The 19,866-nt window shown below is 33.6% G+C and overlaps 1 long non-coding RNA gene and 1 pseudogene across 1 annotated transcript in view; one reads left to right on the top strand and one right to left on the bottom strand.

Moving 5' to 3' along the window:
• LOC138170074 (uncharacterized) overlaps positions 1 to 19,866 on the top strand; it is a 546,486-nt gene that overhangs the window by 247,322 nt on the left and 279,298 nt on the right. The gene's annotated exons all lie outside the window — the stretch shown is intronic.
• LOC138170073 (biogenesis of lysosome-related organelles complex 1 subunit 1 pseudogene) lies at positions 2,055 to 2,560 on the bottom strand (annotated as a pseudogene).

The raw sequence follows: 19,866 nt of genomic DNA, 5'->3' as shown, positions 1-19,866 counted from the left end.
TTATCAAAAGAAAAAATGTATGTATGTGATGAAATAAACCATATACAAATCAGTAAATAATCAACCAATAATTCAAAGCATACACACACATGTGCACACATACATACACACATATACATAGAGAAATATGAAAAAGATTCAGTACAGTGCCTGACACATTACTGCAGGTGCTTAATAAATATTTGTTGAGTCATTCATTCATTCATTCATATAGATTTTAAATTAAAGATTGTACTAGATATCATTTCCTTATTAGCATCCAAAAAATCCCTAATGGTAATAATCCTAATCTCAGAAAATTTAACAAGAAAAACAGACATTATCAATACAGACAAGCAAGAAAGCTGTATTATGCTTCAGAAGACCAGGGATACTAAAACAATATCAGTATTAAATAAATTTATACACACTGAATGATAAAATATAAAAACATATAAATAAAATATTAACTAAATATCTAAGTAAAATAAACTTAATTATATAGAGTAAAATAAAAAGTGTTGCTTACAAAAATAGATCTAAAAGAAAAATGGTATAGAACAAAAGTTTTTTTTTTTTAATTAGATATGCTATACCTTGGGCAAATGCTGAATTGAAATTACAAGTAATATTAATACTTTCACCTTTGAATGAAACAATTATGAAAACTATCTATGTGCCAGACAAAATCTCACATACAAATGAACGGGAGTAGAAATATGAAACATTGCATATTTTAAATAACATAGGGCAGAATCAATTCAGACATGAACAGAGAAAAAATATGCTCAGTAATAAATTGGTCAAAGAAAAAATAATAAAAAAATAATCATATAAACTTTAATAAAAAAAGATAGCAAAAATATTTACATTATCTTATGGTAAAAAAAGACAAAAATTAAAAAAATAATCTACAAAAATAGATTGAGATAAAAAAAAAAGTTAAGAATCCTTTGACAACATGAAATCAATGATCAACAAAGGAGCCTAAATATCCTGTTTCATAAAACCTTAAGAGAAAACTGTCCAGATCTTTATGAACTGGAAGATAAATTGAATTAGAAATAATCCAGAAATCTCTTACTGAAAGAAACCTTAAAATTAAAACTCAAAAAAAAAAAAAAACACCACAGAAATTATCCAGGTCAAAGAAAAAAGTGCTTCAAGAAGCAGAAAAAAAAAAACGAATTCCAAAACCAAGACACCACAATCAGAATCACATACATTTTAGCAATCACCATTAAAATGGAGGAAAGAACTTGCAATATAAAATTCTGGAATAGAAAAGATATAGGTTCAGAGTCAAAGAATAACTTAACCAAGCAAAACTAAGCATAGGGAGAGATATAGGCCTTTAAGGAAATAAAGAAAATTTCTGACAAAAAACATTTTCTGATAAAAATGGATTGCACAGAAATTCTGAAGTTAAGAACTGTAATTAAGAAGAAAAAGTAAAACAATAAGGAACCATAATAAGGGAATAAATAAGTATGTATTGCTTACATTGTAATATTGGAAGATAAATTAATTGATTGATTAAGCAAATTAATTAAATGCAAAATAAATAGATAAAAGTAAAGGCATTTATTTATAAGCAGTATTTTTTAGTATTAAACAATTGATAATAAAATTGATGTCCATTCACTGAAAATAGATCAACACGTTGTGGTACATGAATGTAATGAAATATTGATGTTGTTTTATATTAAATGCTAAATATTAAGAAAACGAAGAAAAATGGGAAGACAAACTGATTTAAGTTGAGGTAAGCAGAACTAGAAGAATAATTCCCATAATATAAATGGAAATTACAAAAACAAAAAAGTGCTGTGTGATTATACTGATCAAATTTAGCCATGAATCAGTGAGATAAGAATGGACTTTCCTCTCTTATTTAACTAAATGGAGAGAACATGGGGTGTGGAACACTAGGCAAAATGTCATCTTTGGTTTGTTGATAAATTTAGCTGAACTGGTTCCTTCTCTCTTTTTTATTCTCTCTGAAAATGTATGACTCTGAGTGAAAATACAAGGAGGGAAATATTGGGAGATATTAAAACTAAGCATGACAACACTTTTTTTTTTTTGCCAGACACTCATGTTTTTTTGGGAATCCCGCTGCCCTCCCCTGCCCCTGGTTAGCTGAGAAAACATGGGACAGAAGAAATGCCAGCTGAGTGGCTGTGGAGGAGAAAGGCAGGAGCTAGGACGGGCCGCCCCTTGTAGACATATTCCAGAGCTGTGGCAATTGTCCTCATGTCCAGCTCAATGCTCCGAGCCCAGTTCTGCACATCTCCAATTTCCTTGAGGGCCTGGTTGAAGTTTTCCACCATCCCAATGCATGGCCTGTCTGTTTGGCAAACTGTGCCTCCTGGACCTGGAGAGTCTTCACCTCATGGTCCAGCTGCCTCTGATTGACATAGGCTTGGGCCACGCCAACATTGAGGCGGTGCACTAACGCTTCTGTCCGGCAGGTGGCAGCAGCGATGGCTTCTCGCCTTCTCTTCTCCTGAAGCTCCTTGCGCTCCTTCTGCTTCGCTTGGTGTTCCTTCAGGAGGCGGGACAGCATGGCCGGCCCGGCTTGGGGCTCGCAGGGGTCTCTTCGACTTCCGCAGCTCCGGCCTCGGCCTTTGAGGCATCCGTGTCACGTGACCTAACGTCACGCGAAGTCCCGGCCCCGCCCCTCGGGGAAGGGCGGGGTTGGGTCATTGGAGGACGACACTTATTTTTAATAAGAAAGAGCACATGATAATCAGGATAAAGACAATTTATATGTACCATCTAGCTACTTCTCTTTTAGGATTAAGCCAACATGGGAGAAACAAGAAACAATTCTATCATATTAAAATTTTATGATTCCATTTAATTGGCTATTACACTGTAATGATATGTATAATATAATATACATATACATACATATAGATGTATGTGTGTGTTTATATATATATGTGTGTGTGTGTGTTTATATATATATATAAACACACACATACATCTACAGGTATGAGTGACTAGGAAACCTGCTGTGAAACAGGACAAATGGGATGGTTTTCCCTAATTTTCTCTATATTACACAGTAAATCCTTGACTAGGGGAAGAAAAGCAACAGTACCGAAAAAAGAGCTGAGATGAGTAGCCCCAATATCTCAGAGAGCCTAAGACAAACACAATACACTCAGCCGTGCTGATATCCCAGAACATTCTCCGCAATTGCAAGGTGAGAAGCAAGGTCAGTGATTATTGATGTTGCTCTGCCAAGGCCCTTATAACTATGTAGGATCAGACATGCTAATAAAGTCCAACCATTGGAATTATTTCTTGCACTTCTGTAGTCTCCTGTTGCATTTTCCTAAGTCTAAATCTAAAGAGGAATAACACTTCTAGTGATGAGATTTCATTATAAGAAAAATAAGGGAATAATTAAATATGGTAAGAATATACCATTACACTAATAAATAATTGAGTTTATATGGAAATCAAAAGAATAGTTTTGTGCCCTTGGTGAAATAGCTTACTCTCCTTTGTTGTTACCTCATCTATCGAATGAGCAGGACAACTAGATGGCTGAGTAGATAGAGCACTGGGTCTAGAGTCTTTCTGACCTGAGTTCAAATCTAACTCAGGCACTTACTAGCTGTGTTACCCTAGGCAAATCTCATAACCTTTGTTTGCTTTAATCTACTGAAAAAGAAAATGGTAGACTATTCCAGTACCTTTGCCAAGAAAATTGCATGGACAATATGGTCCACAAGGTCATTAAGTTTTGGATATGACTAAACAATGGAACACTAGTCAAATGAGGAGTTGGGATAACATGACTTTTAGGAGTTCTCAATCTTATTGTAAATGAGTAGTGTGTTTACCCAGTTATCTAAGGTACCAAGTCTTAGTGATATCTTCATGTTTGTTATCATTACAAAGGAAAAATCCTAAAAGTCTCCACTCACCTCAGCTAAAAGTATCATTTTTGGGTTCCTATGAATTACACTTATGAATCATATGGAAAATACTCAAAGGACAGTGAAAGATTCTAGGCTGAAGTTGGCTGGTCTGAAATATGTTATCAGAAATGATCTATCTACTTGTGAAGAGTGGTTTACAATGCTTTTGAGGTAATAAAATTTGAGATGCTGGAGAGCTTGTTTCCTCTGAAATAGTAAAGGCATATAAAGACCTTCAGTTCATTGACTCCATGGAAAAATAAGAATGAGTCCCATAGAATGAGATGATGTAGAGCATTTTTGCTCATCCTTGTTGAAAGTAGTGTTTACTCACAATGATAATTTTGGACCCAAGAAAGTATTAATTAAAAAAATATTGAAGAAAGAATCTCTATTACTATTTGCTCTAACCTAATCATTTCATCAAAAAATAAGTTGAAGCCAAGGAAAGGTGGCTAGGTGGTTTTGAATAGAATCTGAAGTCAGAAAGACCTTAGTTCAAATCTGATTTCAGATATTTACTAACCATTTGATCTCAAGGAAGACACTTAAAATCTATTTGTTTTAGTTACGTAAACTATAAAATGGAGATGACAAATTACCTCCCAGATTCATTATAAGAATCAAATGAAATAACATTTGTAAAGTGCTTAGCACAATACCTGGCAAATAGTAGAAACTATAAATGTTATTTGTTGTTGTTGTTTTTATCATTATTTAAATGACTTGTGCAAGGTACACAACTAGATGGTATATGAATTAGCATTAGAACTCAAATTATTTAATTCCTAGTTGTATGCTTTTTTTCTTATTTTAAAAAATATTTAACATTTTATTTTTCCCCACTTACAAGTAAAGAAAAAATTTTAATTCAATTTTAGAACTTTGAGTTCCAAATTATTTCCCTTCCCTTCCCCCAACCCTCTCCCCATTGAGAAGGCAAGCAATTTGATGTGGGTTATACAAATGTAGTCATGCAAAACATTTCCATAATAGTCATGTTGTGAAAGAACAAATAGACAAAATAAAACCCTCCAGTGAAATAAAGAAAGCAAAAAAAGTATGCTTCAATTATATTCAGACACTATTCATTCTTTCTCTGGGGATGGACAACATCTCTCATCTCAAGTCCCCATGAGTTGTCTTGGACCGTTGAAATGTTGAGAATAGTCAAGTCATTCATAATTGATCACATTTTTTTTTTCATTCAGAAAACAAAAAATTCTCAAATCAAAAAAGTTATTAATCCTTTGTTCAACAATGGAGACAAAGATGCCAATAAAACACAATTCTACAAAACTCTTTAAATCCTGAACTATTTAAATTTGTCATTTTCAAAGGAGAATAACCGAGATATTGGCCCTTGATCCCTGGAATGAAAAGGAGGCTATATAGAATTCTGCACTAATCTTTTAGTGTACTGCAGGAAGTAGGGTAATTGAATGTCAACTTCTTTTTTTGTTCCTTTAATTTGGAAATTCTCACATGGATTAAAGAATTTATCATCCCTCTCTATAAAGGTAAAGGTAAGTTGTTTGTTTTTTTTTTTTAACTCTGGCTACACCACAAATCTGCCAGCACTGTGCCAACTCACTGCTCAATGCACCATAATCAATCAACAAATGTACATTAAGCATTCACTCTATGTCAAGCACTAAGCTAAATACTGGTGATACAAAGGAGAAAAACAATGCCTATTTACAAGGACTCCATGCCGAAGAGGGAGACAATCTATCTATCTGTCTGTCTGTCTATCTGTTTATCTTTATATACATATAGATATGTCTCTAAATGTAGATAGATACATAGATAGAAAAATAAATAGATAGATACATAGATACATGCATAGATACATAGATGGTGGAATTTGGTCCTCATTTTAATTATAGCAGAAGTGACCTTGGTAGACATTCTCCCTTGGTCTATAATTTAACTGTGAACATGCATAAGGTCTTCAGAGAAGGAAGATAAGACCGAAGTAGACTACTATTCTGAACACTTGACTTTTCTTCCACAGCTAGATCAGCTTCTGTTAAAATGAAACTAATTCAACTCTAACTCACTGGCTTGATACATGGTTGGAAGAAGTTTTTCACAAGTCCTAGGAAAATGAGATATAGGTTGCACATTTTTATGGAACCATTCTATAAATTCATTTCAAAGCTACTACTTCATTTTCTTTCAGAGTTTTATCTTTAAAACTTCCTTTTCTTTTTAGCTTATTATTAAATCTCTTCTTGAAAGTCATTTATTATACTCTGGATGATAGATGCTTTATGGAAAGAAAGGGACTGCATTAATATATCTGCAGTTATATAAATGTGGAAAATCTTGTAATCTATAACAATGTCACAAATATCACAAAATTCTAATGTTGACTGTGAAAACATTTTTATACTTAATGTTTACTATAATAAAGCTGAGCCAACAGACCTAAAAATACCAGTTCTTCATATTGGTGACAAGCTTACAAAAAAATCTATGAAATTATAAGTTAACAGTGCCAACAAACCTTATGTGTAATAATACATATATATGGAATAAAAATGTCTGTGTTTCTCTAAGTAAACCCTTTGATTTGTCTACAACAGAACCTTGCTGAAAAGAATCTGCATTCTGTGCAATGCCTGACATACAAGCAATTATGACAGAACTGTATACTCTAAAGAGCTGAGTAGGGAAAGGGAGACAAAGACAGAAACAAAGCCAGAAATAGGAAAAGGGATGGGTTCATCTTGCACAATATATCACCACCATCTACTTGCATGACTGGAAAAAATGTCCCTTTTTTCCAAAAAGAGAAACACCTGAGAATGTTATTCTATGATTTTGGATCTCTTGTTCCTCGCCCTTCCTCTTCTGTTTGTTTTTTTCTTTTATCTTCAAAACTCTTATTAAACTAAAATAAGAAGCTGTTCATATTTTTAGGGATTTATTTCTGGTAAGTATGATTCAATGAAAATAGCAAAATACACTGTATTGAATAAATTGTAGTATATTTTTTCCTACAATTTACTTTAGTCAGGTTGCCTGAGGGGCCTTGATATAATGATCTGTCAGTATGCATTAAAAAAACACGACACCATTAATTCAAATTTGATAAATAATTATTTAGTTCCTACTAGGTGCAATGTACTGCCACCTATTAAAGTAATTAACAAACCTAGAAATACAAAAAAGATGAAAAATGGAAAAAAAAATCTATATTTTTAACAAAAAAAAAAGTTTTACCATTAAGGAACATAGCACCACCACATTTTAACTCTAACACCATAGATGTTGTATGGTTACAAGTCATATAATGGTATAATATTTCAGGAAATGAGATTGAGGATGACCCAAAGTATAGTAGAGAAATATAGAGTGGACATTGAATATTAAAATGAGGAACTATAAAAAAGTGGTATAAGGATTTAGTTATATGTATGACTAGAGTAAAAAGCGGGCCAAGGTATAGCCAGAATGACAAAAAAAAAAAACAGTATACAAACCATATTCTCTATTGCTACCCAATCAATGTAAGGAAAAAAAGAAAATTCCTGTAGTGCCTTGAGTTAATTTTCTATGTCAGATTTAAAGGAGGACACTACTATCTCGTTAACTCTTTGCAGTTGGATTTCCAATATAAGAATTCAACTGGAATTGCTCCTTCAGATGTTACTAATGATCTCTTAAAGGCTAAATCCAATGACCTTTTCTTAATCCTCATTTTTCTTGGTTTTTATGAAGGCTTTAGTTTGATCACTGTCTTGTCTTTGAGATTCCCTTCTCTCTAGGTTTGTGGAATGCTACTTTGACCTATTTCTCCTCCTACTTACCTGATTGTTCCTTCTTTGTGTCCTTTATTGCATCTTTATCCAAGACATGTCCTCTAATTCTGGATCTCCCCCAAGGTTATTCTGTGTCTTCTTTTCTTCTCTATCTACACTGGTAAGTGTAGCAGCAAGCACCCCAAGCGTCCTCAGGGTTTGCAGCTACCACAGGTTCTTGGATCTGCTTTGTTAAAGGAAAGCAACTCAAAATGGGTTAACAAGCTTACTTTAATCAGTCAGACATATATCATTTACCTTGTTCAGGGGAAAAAGGTCAGCACCCCGAAATTCAAAGCATACAGGCAGAATTATCAAGACAGAAACAGATCAAGTACACAGCTTTCCAAACTGTCCAACCATTACATCCATACCTAGTCAACATCTGGGTTTCCACATCTGGGTTTTTCAAAGCCGGGGGACTCTCAACAACGGCTTCCCAGAATTCAGATCAAATCACAGAACACTTCTCAAAGTGAGTCCCAAAACAAAGCTACACATCAGGGCTTATATAGCCTTCTCCTGGCTCAGAGAATGTAACAACCTTATTGACTCACTGGCCAATCAAGAAGTATCTACTGAAAAACAAGCCTCCCTCCCCAGGCTTCAGGTGCATTTTAGCCTAGGGGCAGGGAAGATCTTCCAAATTTGCATTCCCATTACAGTAAGTGAACTCATCAGTACTCATGGTTTAAATTTTCATCTCTAAGCAAATGATTCTCACAGCTATTTCTCTATCCCTTAACCTAATCCCTGACCTTTAGTCATCTCCAAACTGCCGAATGAATATCTTGAACTACATGTTCCTTAGATATCTTGACCTCAACATTTCAAAAACCCAATTTATTATTATTCACCCCAAATTCTCTTCCTAACTTTCTTATTATTAGTATTACTATTAATCTTCCAAGTCATTCACATTTTAGTCAAATATTTCCATAATCCTCACTCTCACAATCCCATAACTAATGAATGTCAGGTTCTGCCATTCCTACTTTTATAACAGTTTTCATATGCATCCCCTTCTGTCCTGTGACTTCTATCTCCTTTGTATAGGCCCTCATAATCTTACCTGGACTATTACAATAGCCAGTTGGTTAACTTTCCTGCCTCAAGACTCTCCCTACTTCAATCCATCCAACACTAAGTAATCAAATTTATCTTACTAAATTGCCAATCTAACCATATGACCCCCTAATAAAAATAATTTTAAAAACTCTTGTAACTATTATCTGTAGGATCAAATATAATTTCCTTTGGTCGGTTTTTTAGATCCCTTCACAACCTTATTCCTTCCTACCTTTCTAATCCACTTATAATTTATTCCCCTCCACTTCACTCCTCAGTAATCCAGAGGCACTGACTCCTTGCTGTTCCCACACATGACACTACATTTCTCAATTTGTGTCATTTTCACTAGTTACTCCCCCAACATGCCTAGAAATATCTTCCTCCTCATTTTCATCTCCTTGCTTTCCTGACTTCCTTCAAGGCTCAGCTAGTTTCATGCATTGCCAGAGCTAGCTCAATGTTTGAAAGACTGAAGCAAAGTGTGGAAGAGAATGGGTGCTAGATTGCCTACCAAACTGAAGGTCTATAGAGTTGTTGTGTCAACCTTATTGTTGTATGCCTGTGAAACATGGACAGTATACCAAGACCATACCAAAAAACTCAAAAGCTTTCATGTGAATTGTCTTAGGAAGATTCTAAAGATCACCTGGCAAAATAAGGTACTAGACATTGAGATCCTTTCTCAAGCTAAAGTGCCAACCATTTAAAGTTTACTAAAAGGAATATAACTCTCATGGACTGGTCACATTATTTAAATTTCAAATGTATATTTGCCTAAAAGATTATTTTAAAGAGAATTCACACAAGTTAAGGGCTCACATGGATGCAAGGAGATGCTCAGGGTCTCTCTGAAGAACACTGGAATCAAGTGACATGGGATACACTGGCAAAGAACTGCCCAGTATGACATGCCTGTATAAAAAAAAAAAAAGCTCTGTGCTCAATGAGCAAAGAATTGCAGTAGCTCAAAAGAAACTTCAGATGTAAAAATTTAGAGATATCTCCACTCCAAATGTTCACCTGTACTATTTGTGCCTGACCTTTGGTAGAGTCTTCTGAGCTCGTGTTGTTCTGATAAGCCACAGTCGAACACAATGTACCTTGACTGCAATTTAGTGATGTCACTTTGGTCCTCTTCAAGAATGAAGGACAAGAGCCAACCGTACCTTCTGTGAGAAGCCTTTTGTACTTCTTAATCTTAGTACTTGCCTTCTGAGACTCACTTCCCATTTATTTTACATATATAGATATATACATATGAGTGCATTTTATATTATACATAATCATATATATATATATACATGTCTAATATAACCATATATGTGTATGTGTGTATAAAATCTTTTTACACAGTTGTTTGCATATCTTCCCCAATTAGACTATTAGAATATGATATACTTGAGAGAAGGGACAATTTTTGATTTTGCTTTTGTTTATGCCTTTCTTTATAGCCCTAGTGCTGAGCACAGTACCAAGGGTACAGGTATTATGCCAGTTGACTGACTGATTTAATGACAGGTGTTGCACAGCATGGCAAGTAGGCTTAGTTTGAAGTTTGCATCATTAGAGGTATCTGCTGCATCAATGTGAATACAGATTCATTGATGTATTTGTAATGTATGTGCAGGTACATGCAAATAAATGTAGATGATGAGATAAATATAAACATATATGTATTTCTATATATTCTATATCCATATAAATGATGACATGAACATGGATACAGATAGGGATATTGAAATATAGATGATGATATAAAAAGCAAGTATACATATATATGAGAGATGCAGATAGAAAGATATAGATATCAACCTTGATCAGATATAAATATATGAACAAGGATAGAAAGATATAGATATAGATTAACAAAACATACATATACATGCCCAATTGCTACTATATAACCTGAGATACATCCTATAACTAATCCTGAAGAAACTCTTCCAGGCAAATGGTAAATCCTTTTATAACAGTAAAGAATATTAAAAATTTGATAGCATAAATAAAAATTTAATAAATGCTGTTTCATATATTCATCTATTCTTTAAAAAGCATTTCTGTTCAACCTGCACAAATGCTCAACATATATAGGAAACTTAGTAAATATTTTGTAAATTAAAGAATGAGTGAAATGAAATGAAAAAATTCAGGTAAGTTTCAATAATTGAGCAATATAATAACAGTTCCAGAATAGCAGGGGGCACTCTAGTACCCAAAGTAATATGTTAGGATGATTAGGCATTGGCCATATGTTGACAGAGAAAGCAGGGAAAACAATTTTGCCAACTTCACATATTTTTAACAGGGTCAACACTGCATTTAATATTTGAAATATCTAGAGAATAAATTCTAGCTAATGTATTTGACCTCTATTAAACTCACTACTGATGTAATACTAATGAAGACAACCCCTTTCTCTTCAAACCCTAACCTTGCCCTTTATTATTAATGTGCTGTAGAGGAAAGCTCCCTGATTTTAGATAGTCCATCTGTATTTGAATCCCAGTTCCGATGCTTGCTTCTTATATGACTATGGGCTAATCTCTTAATGGCAACTGGCCTGTTTCCTCAAGTATAAAGGTGTTATGTAGTCCATGAAGGTCTGGTCATTCTCCATGTGCTAAATTAAAAACTTCATGATTGTTTCTAGATTTTAATATTCAATAATAGGCTTTTCCCTCTAAAATACAAAAAGCTTCAGTCAAAAATTAATAAGTACATACAATGTGGCTGGCATAATGTTGTTAGTTAGGGATATAAAGTCTCAAAAGTACACACTTAAAAGACTGACAATATTAAACAAACAAGAAATCCATTATGTGAAAACAAAAAAATAATGATGATGATGTGTCAAAGTAGCTTGAATTAATTCATTCAGTCATTCATTTAGCACACATTAACATCCAAGCACTGTGCTAGGCATGAGGTAGATTGGAAGAGAGGAGTAAAATGGAACTACCACCTGGGGATATCAGAAAGATCTTGTACAGATGACATTTAAGCTAACCCTTAAAGTTTGAAATATAGAACAGTAGAAAATCATCTTTTCCTCCAGCTTACACAATTCTTTTCTATCAAGAATATGAAAGATAGTTCTTGAATTTCAAGTTCCATGGATATTCTTTAATTTGAAATTTCTTATGTTTAAAAAAGTCATCATAGGGGCAGCTAGGTGGCACAGTGAATAGAGCACTGGCCCTGGAGTCAGGAGGACCTGAGTTCAAATCCAGTCTCAGACACAACACAAAATCTAGCCATGTGATCTTGGGCAAGTTACTTAACCCCAATTGCCCTCCAAAAAACAACAACCAAAAAAAAAACCATTGTATTAAAATGATGAAAAGCAGGAACCAAGCAACTTAGACATCTAACATTTTGTTTGAACCTAGAAAAAAACCATCCTTTTGGTTGTAAGTATAGTATACATTAGCCTGTGACTAACAGCACTAATTAAGACATGGATAGTGCCATTTCTAGTGGCTACTGAGACAAAATGCTGTCATGAGGAAATTAGATAATCCCTAAATTTGACTTACATTTCAATAAAAGAAAACAATTCATAGTGGGGACTGGTACGCATGGAGGAGTGATTGGAACAAAGTTGTCAGAAAGAATAATTATTGGGATAATAAGGCAACTGATTTACATATACTTAATAAAAATGTTTGTATTGTTTGAATGATTGTTCTCAAAGATAGAATCATATTTGGGTGGTATGGGGGGAAGTAGTTAGGCTTTGTTTGTCTAAACATGGTTGGTTGTCTCAGCATATCATGGCATAGAAATTCCTAGAAGTGGCATGATGTGTCTGAGACACAGAACAATATTGAGAAATGCTCATCAGTCAGGACTAAGTCAAAGGGGGTCTAATCATCATTTTCTTTTTTTTTTAAAGCAATTGGTGTTAAGTAACTTGCTCAATGTTACACGGCCAGTTATTTCTGGGTGTGGTACTAAGTATCTGAGCCTGGATTCGATCCCAGGTCATCCCGACTCTGGGGCCGGTGCTCTTACTCGCTATGCTACCTGGCCACCCCTGTAATCATCATTTTCTAAGAGAGTTGGAATCTGGAGAGCAATTGGTATGGTATACAGATAATCAGGAAGTCAGTGGCCATAAGAGTGCTGAGAGAAGAAAAATATAAATTATTACCTCAATCCAAATTTATTTAGTGACCTACAGTTTACAATATGCTTCATTAAATAATAGCTTATTAGGGAGACAGTACAAATATTTTTATTTCATTTCATTGTAAAGGAAACAAAGACTTAAATATGTCAAGTAATTTATCTAATGATAAACAGTTATTATAATAGAAATTATTAAAGACAAATCCTGAACTTCATACACTAGAATATAGGGTAGAGAAGACAGAAAAAGTTGCCACCCAGGCCTAATCTGACCTTGTTCCTATCACATGGCAAATGATATTATCTGAGCACAAAATCATAGTATTCTATCCACTTAGATGTACTTGTTTTAGTCTTTTTCATGATGTAGTTTACATTATAGTAACATGTTTGCCTTATATTTTTTCTGCTACAATCATCAGATCCTTCATGATGGATACTATCTTGTGTGTTGTTATATCTTCACAAAGCCTAATATAATATTCCTTATATAGAAGGCCCTTATCAAATCACATGTTATGTGGTTTAATAGAAAATTTCTGGATTGGGGGTCAGGAAAGGAATGTGTACAAGCTATGTTTCTGACACTAGCTGTGTGTCAGAGTAATTAACACCTATGGGTTAAATGGATCATGGTAGCATCTAGGATTAAGAAACAAAAATATTCTTGCTAGGTCAAGAATAATGCTTAATAAGCATCCAACTTCATCTTGGTTGCATATTAACATAAGCAGATACAAATGAAACCTTTGATCTACTGCAAAAACCAATCGAGTCTTTTTTAAAATAAAGACCACAGGACATGTAATAACTATCTTAAAAGGTTGTGTTGAGGTCCAAACCAGATAATATAGACAGGTTAGATTGAAAACTTTAAAACAGATAACCAAGATGGCTTTAGAAAAATCTAGGCAAACTTATAGGAAACGATGCAAAGAGAAGTGAGCAGAATCAGGAGAACATTGCATATAATAACAAAATTTTGTAATAATGATCAACTATGAAATACGTAGCTATTCAATATAATGATCCAAGGCAATTCCAAATGATTCAAGATAAGAAATGCTATCCACCTGCAGAGAGGGAACTGATGAAATCTTAGTGCAGATTTAAATGTAATTTGTTTTCACTTTATTTTTATTTCTTTTTTGCAGCAGGGTTAATATGGTTTGCATGATTTCATGTGTATAACTGATATCTTGCTTGTCTTCTTAATGGGTATGGGGGCAGGAAGGAGAGTGAAAATTCAGAACTCAAAAAACTTTTTAAAGAATGTTTAAAATAAATAAATATATAATTTCTTTTTAAATAAAATTCTTAAATCACAATATAAAATTCAGATATCAGTAATATTTGTTGTTGAATGGGAACTTTCTTAACTAACTTTTGGTCACTTGTAATGGAAATGCAAATTTAAAGATCTTCCCTGCCCCTAGGCCCTTTAATAGGCTTAAGAGACTCTGAGAATCTTCCTTGATTTGAAAATATACTCTGCCCCCTAATAGGCTGAATGTGGTCACATGGAACCTGTGGCAGAAGGCTTGGTTTTCAGGAATGTCCACACCTTGATGCTGTGTGATTGGGCAGTGGGTCAAGAGGATGGTTACATTCTCTGACCCAGGAGAAGGCTATATAAGCCCTGATGGGAGGCTTTGCTTTGGGGCTTACTTTGAGAAAGGTTGTGTGATTTAACCAGATGAGACTCTGGGCAGCGTTGAGAGCCCCCCGGCTTTGAAAAACCCAGATGTTGATGCTTCCCTCTCTGGTAACAGTGATTTGGTATGGATGTAATGGGTGGACTGTTTGGAAGCCTGTCTGTTTGATCTGTTTCTCTGTCTTGTTACTTCTGTCTGTATACTCTGAAGTTTGGGGTGCTGACCTTTTCACCCTGAACTAGGTAAACAATATATGTTTGATTTATTAAAGTAAGCTTGTTAACCCCTTCGGAGTTTCTTTCTTTAGCAAAGCAGATCTAAGGACCTGTGTTGGCAGCCACCCTGGGAATGCTGAGGTTACATCACTTAAAAACAATTCAGGCAGTATTTTCAATGTTGAATATATATGAATGCATGTATACATGCATGATATATATTGCATTCATGCGTGCATGTACACATACACATGTGTGTTATTGTGTGTACATGCTTGTGTGTGTATCTTTGTCCTGTTTCAGAACTTTAGACAAGAAGAAATATCATAAAGAGAAATGGTAGCAGTACATGAGAAAGCTTAATAAGTAACTTTCAAATGGAATTTTGAATTGACTTGCTAGATTTTGCATTGTAAAAATTTCTGCATAGCAAGAAATATCATCTAAAAGTATACAAAAGTAGATAGGTCATATTGATTACCTTATCATATCATCAAATTTAATTATTGACTCACAAATTCACTCATCTAGAAAAAAAATTAAGGAATTAATATGAGTTATTTATTAGTACTTCAAGGTCAAGGATACTGCTAACAATCAGAGCTTGCTTTTAAATGACAACTATTCCAACAAAAAACAGTATCATCCTACCTACTTTAGCCAGAGCTTTCTGAATGAATTTTATAATGCTAAATTAAGAAGTACTGTGCCTTAATGTGCTTCACATGCTATTTATCTATTAAAATGACAGATTGTGTATCATTTGCTTTTAAAATTAACTCCATTAGAGCTTCAAGTTCTTTAAAAGAATCATTTCAGAATTTCTCAGTAGGAAACTTGTGAGTGGAAAAAATATTGCTTATGGGGATCATTTCCTTTTTTTTTGCTTCATGTGAAACTAGAAAATAAAATGACACTGATCAAAAAGATGATTTTTTGAGGACTTTATTTTTCTATCTTTTTTAGTTTTGTTTTTTTACCATTTTGATTTTGTTAATATTGTCTTTCAATGACCAGTCTGAAAATTATAAGCTGTTTCAAAGCTTTATTTAATTTAGAGCTAACGCAATGACAATAATGAAACTGACAATTGCTTTGAGTATTCATTTCTCTACCAATTCACAGACAATCAGATTCATTCCCACCTTGTGAGACCCAGTCATCATCAGTCACCTCAGCCTATCAAAACAGTCAATTTACATAATGGGAAAATGTAAAAACCCTTGGGTCAGAAAAGAACTCTTTCTACTAAAAATCTACAGGAATATTCTATTTACAAATATACCATGCAGACTTCTACTATGCATTCAGCACCAGTCAAAAAATGGTGCTTGTCAAGAACCTTTATTTCTAAATGGTCTAGAAAATTAAGGTTTATATGGTTAAGGTGTGATTTTGCCCAAAGCAGATTTGTAAAAATTTATATATTTATATTTTACATGAACTTATAGTGTACCCCTGCTTCCCAAATCAATAACTACAACAACAAAAACATGGGGGGAAGATAAAACCCTCACCCCTCATAAACATAGTCTCACAAAACGAATCCACACATTGGACATTCACGAAAAGGCATGGTTTTCTTTACTTGTCAAGTAAATTATCTGTCTGGTAGTGCATCACCCCCCCCCCCACCAAGATTCCAATTTTTGGTTACTATGAAAAAATATTTAATAAACACATACACAAACATATTATGAAATGAGATGTTAAACACACATTATAGTTAAACAGTTAAATTGCTATGGTATATAAATATAGCTATAGTATGCTTATAGATACATCCATACAAATGTGGATATATCAATACATATAGATATATCTATATAAAGATATATTAATAAATGTAGATTTATCTATATAGAAATAGCACATAAAAATACACATACATATATACCTATATATACACACATATCTATCTATGTGTGTGTGTGTGTATATACATACACACATATATATAAATATATATATATATATATATTTATGTATATACATACATCTGTATGTTTGTATGTCCCTTTCCTCTGTCTGATCTCTTTAGGGTATAAAGCTAGTTGTAGTGGTATATCTGGGCCAAAGTACTTGTCCAGTTTGGTCACTTTTGGGGCATAGTTAAAATCTGCTTTTTAGAATACTTGACATTATTCACAGTTCCACCAGTATGGTACTAGTGTGCCTAGTTTTCACAGCCTCTCCAACATGTTGATATATATTTTTTAATATATTTCCCACTCTAATGGGTTTGAGGTAAAATCTCAAAGTACCTTTCATTCGCATTTCTCTAATTTTTAGTGATTGCAAGCATTTTGGGCATGACTGCTGATAACTTGGAATTCTTCCTTTAAAATTCCCTATTCATATCTTTTGACCACTTCTCTACTGGGGAACATTTGTTAATATTATAAATCTGAAATAGTTTGATTTGATCTTTATATGATAAACTTATGAAATCTTTATCAGATAAATTGTGTCAAACTTTTTTCCCACACACCTGTTTTCCTTCTAATGTCAGCAATATTAGACATGTTTATAAAAATAAACTTCATATAATTAGTCTTGTCCAATTTATCTTTTGTGATCTCTCTATATCAGTTTTCCCAACAGTTTTTATCAAACAGTGAGTTCTTTTTTTTTTTAAAGCAATCAGGGTAAGTAACTTGTTCAAGGTTGCACAGCCAGTTATTTCTGGGTGTGGTGCTGAGTATCTGAGCCCATATTTGATCCCCAGGTCATCCCGACACTGGAGCCAGTGCCCTTACTCACTGAGCCACCTGGCTTCCCCTACGTAATTGGGGTTAAGTAACTTACTCAAGGTTACACGGCCAGGTGTTTCTGGGTGGGTGCTAAGTGTCTGAGCCCGGGATTCGATCTCCAGGTCATCCCAACAATAGAGCTGGTGCTCTTACTCACTGTGCTACCTGGCTGCCCCTTGAAATATTTTTTTTTGGTCTTTTAGAGGGAAATTGGGGTTAAGTAACTTGCCCAAGGTTACACAGCTAGTTTTTTTCTGTGTGGGTGTTAAGTGTCTGAGGCTGGAACTGAACTTGAACTCCAGTCCTCCTGACTCCAGGGCCGGTGCTTTACACACTGCACCACCTAGCCGCCCCCACAAACAGTGAGTTCTTATCCCAGAAGCTGGGGTCTTTGGGTTTAACAAGTGGTAGATTGCTATAATCATTGACTACTGTGTCTTATGTACCTAACCTATTCCACTGATCTCCCTTCATATTTCTAATCCAGTACCATTTTTGATGATTGCTGCTTTATAATAAAATTTAAAATCTAATATGACTAGGCCACCTTCCCTAGCATTTCTTTTCATTAATTCCCTTTACATTCTGAAGCTTTTGTTCTTCCAGATGAATTTTTATATTTTTTTCTGGTTTTATAAAATAGTTTTTGATAATTTGATTGGTATGGCACTGAATAAGTAAATTAATTTATGTAGAATTGTCATTTTTCTTATATTAGCTTGGCCTACCCACAAGTAAATAATGTTTTTCCAATTATTTAGATCTGACTTTATTTGTGTGAAAAATATTTTGTAATTTTGTTCATATAGTCCCTGGGTTTGTTTTGGCAGGTAGATTCCCAAATATTTTATAATGTCTATGACAACTTTAAATGGAATTTCTCTTTCTACCTCTTGCTGTTGGACTTTGTTAGTAATATATAGAAATGCAAATTATTTATGTGGTTTTATTTTATATTCTGCAACTTTGCTAAAGGTCTTTACTATTTCAAGTGGTTTTTTTTTTCCCCTTGATTCTCTAGGATACTCTAAGTATATCATGATACTGTCTGCAAAGAGTGATAAGTTAGTTTCTTCTTTGACTATTCTAATTACTTCAATTTATGATTATTCTTTATTGCTAAAGCTAACTTTTCTAGTACCATATTTAATAATAGTGTCAATAATAGACCTCCTTGTTTTACCCCCGATATTACTGGAAATTCACCTACCTTATACATATTATACATGTAATGGTTGCAGATATTTTTAAGTAGATGCTACTTATCATTTTAAGGAAGATTACATTTATTTCTGTGCTCCTTAGTGTTTTTAATAGGAATGAATGCTGTATTTTCTCAAAAGCTTTTTCTGCATCCATTGAAATAAACATAAGGTTTCTGTTAATTGTGTTGTTGATGTGATCAATTATTCTGATAGTTTTCCTAATATTGAATCAGCCCTGCATTCCTGGTATGAAATCCACATGATCAAAGTGTATTATTCTCATGATAAGTTTCTGTAATCTTTTTGCTAATATTTTATTAAAGAATTTTTTGCATCTATAGTCCTAAGGAAAATTGGTCTATTAAGTTCTATCTCTGTTTTAACTCTTCCTGGTTTAAGAATCAAACACTATATTTGTATCATAAAAAAATTCAGTGGCACTCCACCAATTTTCCAAAAAAGTCTATATCATATTGGGATTAATTGTTCTTTAAATGTTTGATAGAATTTGCTTGTAAATCCATCTGATGCTGGAAATCTTTTCCTAGGGAGCTGATTGATGGCTTGTTAAATTTTTTTTTTTTCTGAGATGGACTTATTTAAGTATGTTACTTCCTCTTCTGTTAATCTGTGCAATTTATATCTCTGTCAATATTCATCCATTCCTGTAAGATTGTCAAATTTATGGGCAAAAAATTCCTAATTATTGTTCTAATATACACTTCATTGGAGGTGAATTCACCCTTTTCATTTTTTATACTAGTAATTTAGCTTTCTTCTTTCTTTTTTTTTTAAATCAAATTGACCGGAGGTTTATCTATATTTTTAATTAAAATTAGCTCACATTTTTTTTTGTTCAATAGTTTTCTTAATTTCAATTTTGTTAATCTCTTCTTTGGTTTTCAGTATTTCTAATTTGGTATTTAATTGGAGATTTTTAATTTGTAATTTTTCTTCTTTTTCAATCACGTGCCAAATTCATTCATCTCCTCTTTTTCTGTTTTATTCATGTAAGCAGTAAGAGTTATAAAACTTCCCCTAAGAACTGCTTTTGCTGCATCCCATAAGTTTTGGTATGTTGTCTCATTACTGTCATTTTCTTGAATGAAG

Source organism: Petaurus breviceps, unplaced genomic scaffold, assembly GCF_028583685.1.
Source record: "Petaurus breviceps papuanus isolate PSGF00001 unplaced genomic scaffold, PetGlider_PUasm1.0 38, whole genome shotgun sequence".
Taxonomy (NCBI): domain Eukaryota; kingdom Metazoa; phylum Chordata; class Mammalia; order Diprotodontia; family Petauridae; genus Petaurus; species Petaurus breviceps.
Note: the sequence above shows the minus strand (reverse complement) of the source record. Positions and strands in the feature narration are given on the sequence as shown.